This window comes from Misgurnus anguillicaudatus, chromosome 21, assembly GCF_027580225.2.
Source record: "Misgurnus anguillicaudatus chromosome 21, ASM2758022v2, whole genome shotgun sequence".
Taxonomy (NCBI): Eukaryota; Metazoa; Chordata; class Actinopteri; order Cypriniformes; family Cobitidae; genus Misgurnus; species Misgurnus anguillicaudatus.
Genome location: NC_073357.2, coordinates 38,002,614 through 38,006,746, shown reverse-complemented (window position 1 = coordinate 38,006,746; position 4,133 = coordinate 38,002,614). Strand labels below are relative to the sequence as shown.

Genomic DNA, 4,133 nt, shown 5'->3' with positions numbered 1-4,133 from the left:
CACTGAAAAAAATGGACTTGGTGGGTCTTTGAATTTAAATAAAATAAACATGTATATGTAACACAAAATATTTATATTCCTTGTGTAAACATAATTTAATTGATTAGGATGAAAATGTTTTGTTTGAATGTAAAATGAACACATTATTCTCACATTGATTAAAATTGATTGAATTGAATAGTTAAAGCATAAAAATTGAGTTTGCACAAAAAACGGCACCTCCTGAGCAGCAGGGGGCAGTAACGCTCAATGAAAAGGACGTCAACTGCCATAAAAGAAGAATAAACATCGTTTGTTTTGGGCGCCAAAATGAAGACTCAGCAGCAGTCAGTCAGAAGAACTCTCTCAGACGGACACCGCGTTATTAAAGTAAGTTCTATTATTTATTTATGTTCACTTTATACGTGATACATCTTCACTAGATAGACAGTTTTTTTTACAATATGTAGTCATTGCAATGACTTGTAGTAAAAATTAGTTTGGAGGAGGTTGGTGGAGTAAGTTAACGTTACAGTCAGTCAGTCAGTCAGTAAATGTAAGGCTCATAAAGAAAAACAGCGTTTTAAAAATGTCAGCTGTTTAACGTTATTTCACGTTTAGTTGTTTTATCCGAGTTGAAAACTGTCAGCTTTGAGTTGACTTTTGAGGCACTTTTTCTCAGCTGTTCTATGGAAACGGTTCAGGACAAATAAAACGCTAACCAAACGTTATAATGTCCAGAGTACGTTAACGTTATCCATGTAAATAATTTACCAGATGATATCAATTGACTACATTAATAATGACATTGCGTATTAAACAAACTGTCTGCTTAATCAGATTATCAGACCCGCGTCAGTTATTCATGACTTCGCTACGCCACGAGCAACACTTGATTCTATCAGAAAAAGCTTTTTTAAATGTCTCGCGTGACGTCTGCTATATCAACTGAAAAAAAACCGCTTTGAAGTGCCACACCTTAAAGCTGACGTTTTCAGAAGAGAACCTTGTTGTTTTAAGATCTCATTTTGTCCAAAATTGCGTCCTATGACAGATATAATACTTATTTCATTATTGCTCTGTGTATGTGTGACCTTCATCATTTGAGGTTTTGTTAGATTTCACCTCTGAATATTTCCTCTTATAGGTCCATCATCCTTGCACACACTCAAAAGCATTGGTAAGTAATTCCTATCACTGTTTTACTGCTGTTAGGAGCTAAATCTTATTTTTGTAACTAATGTATTATTCTTTGACTCGCAGTACTCAAATATACAATGGTTGGTTAATCTGTTTTCAGATAAATGCTGAATTTAAAAGAATCACTACTGTCTAATGTTCCTGCGTGTCACCTGGACCTCCAATCCAAAAACCTGATGAAACTCTTCTATCAGAAAGGAGGACAGCTAGCAAAAAGACTTGGAACAATCAATGATCAAATGACAGAAGTAAGTAATATAGATTCATAGACATCAAAATGTGTAAACCTTGTTGGAAGTACAGAAAATGTAGCATGTTTTAGTTACATCTTTTGGCACGAGGGTCATTAAAACACCTGGGAAGATTTAAAGGGGTAGTTCACCCAAAAAGAAATTCTCATCACTTACTCCCTATCATGTTGTTACAAACCTTTATAAATGTCTTTGTTCTGATGAACACTAAGGAAGATATTTTGAGGAATGTTTTGTACCCAAACCAATCATAAGCCCCATTCACTTCCATAGTGGGGAAATATAATACTATGGAAGTGAATGGGGCTCATGAACAGTTTGGTTGCAAACATTCCTCAAAATAAATGTCTTCCTTCGTGTTCATCAGAACAAAGACATTTATACAGGTCTGTAACAACATGAGAGTGAGAAAATGAGAGAATTCACTTTTGCTGTGATTGTCAGGTATGGTAGCACACACTTGAAATGTGGCCTCTTTATTTAACTCATTCCAGTGTAGTGAACACACACACACACACACACACACACACACCCAGAGCAGTGGACAGTGCAGCTGCCTTGCTTTGTAACCCATACATTTGTAACCAATTGTAACATGCTGTGGCAATGCACATGGGTCTGCATACTTACATTTATATTTGTTTGCATTGTACTAATTTCCAATGACAGTTTTATTTAGTGCTGTGTTCAAAATATCGATACGAGGATACATCGTCATGGACATCTGACGATGCATGCATCGATACAGCACATTCCGTATCGATTCGGATGCACTTTTGAAAGTAAAATGACCAATCGCTGTTGATCCAAGATCCATATAGAAAGGACGCATGTATCCTGCGGAGTAGGCTACGTAGAGTTAAAGGTAGCGGGGTATACTTTCACTTTGCGTGTTTGTCTCGCTGGCGCACGTGTCTGCATAGCGAACCGCGTACTCGCGCGCTCTCTCTCTCTCGCACGCGCATATTTTAAATCAATGAGTTCATTATGAAAGTGCAGATATCTTGGACTATACTACTGCAAAGGGCTTTATAAGCCACTCTCTTACAAAACACTACTAACGCATTTGAGAAGAAACACGACAAAGATTTGCATGTGAAAAGTGTACGTCTAGAGAAGAGCTACAGAGCTACTTCAAACTATAGCTGTCACATTAATAATCTGATTTCTATTAAATAGTATTAAGTCTGACTGCATGTTTATAGATATATTCATAGATATAGAATAAAGAGAGACAAATATAATGCCTAGAGTAAGGCACCATCTTTGTAAAACTGCTTTAAAAAAACATAAGTTAAGTGCTAACTCTGGGATTTTAAGTATTTCTATGAGTTACCCCAGAAGCTAATAAATGAATGGCAAACCACAACTGTTAAAACACTGCTAATGCAATGTACAATAAACAGATAATAATTATAATGTTAGTAAATTCTAATTCAAAATAGTCTTGTATCGTGATGCGCATCGTATCGGGGCCCTTGTATCGGGATACGTATCGTATCGGGAAATTGTTGGCGATACACAGCCCTAGTTTTATTGTAACAGTAACTTTTTTTTCTGTTTCTTTAACTAAATTGGTCTGTTTTTTACAGGGCATGGATGAAGTCAGCATCAGTGTGGTCATTTGAAGACACCACTGTTGGGATTTGTGCTCTCAAACAACATGCTTCTTGTGATGAAGAAGAGGATCTTTGTATAGTCCTGGAAGGCATGAAGGTGTTGCAACATCGTGCCATGTTGTTTGAGCTGATGTATTCCTTAAACCTGACCTATCCTGATCTCCACTTTATTTTTGAGGAAATCCAAAAGATTTTAATGGAACTGCATTGAGCGTAACTTTAACGAACAGTTTCTTTCAGTGAAAGGATCAGAAAGACTGTGCTGCTCATTTATGGTTCTTTTTATTTATCTGTTTTAAGTGTTTTCTCTTATTAAAACATTAACAGTTTGCTGCTCAGAGTTGATTTTGGAAATGGTTGTTGTATTTTGTTGTTGTTGAATCTTTGATTATCAGTTTATACAAATGATGTAGCTCTGAATTTCTGGAGGATTTATATTTTCCAGTTTGTAAAAAAAATAATAGTACTTACTGTTTTGCATGTCTCTTTGGAATGTAGTGTTTGTGTTTTAGCACTTCTAAATCTACTGTGATAGTAACTATTTTAAACATTTGGGTCAGTTTTACAGATGGGGCTTTTCCTAGTCCCAGACTTTTGCAATGCCTTAATTTGAAAACATATTGCACTGACATATCTTGACATATATCAGTGCCATTGTTTTGCCTCAAGATGTACTCCAGTGTTGTTTTTGTAAGGTAGGTTTGTTTGTAAACTTTTTTTGAAAAAAATATTCTAATATAACTAGAGCCTAGTCATGGCTTAATCTACAACCTGTCTAGGAAATTGCCCCTTTGTATGTACTGCATGTGCTGATTGTTGTAATAGTTATTGACTGTTAATGAATTAATGTGTAATGATTTAAATGAATTGATGATCTGAAAGCAGTGGTTTGCCTAAATATCACTAAACATTTGTACAAAACTCTTTGCCTTTTATGCCAATGCAAATGTATTTTGTATTTAAAAAAGAAATAAATAACATTTGGATAATTATGGGTGATTATTCTGGTGCCAGAGACATAATGAAATTGCTTTAGAGTTACATAATCCCATAATATAAGCATTAAAAAAGCATGTTGGAATTA

The 4,133-nt window shown here is 35.3% G+C and overlaps 1 long non-coding RNA gene across 1 annotated transcript; it reads left to right on the top strand.

Moving 5' to 3' along the window:
* Positions 1-3,403, top strand: LOC129428096 (uncharacterized). The gene is made up of 4 exons (XR_012359978.1): positions 1-369; positions 1,127-1,159; positions 1,280-1,427; positions 3,023-3,403. It is a non-coding gene; the product is annotated as an uncharacterized lncRNA (long non-coding RNA).
* Positions 3,404-4,133: the final 730 nt, after the last annotated feature.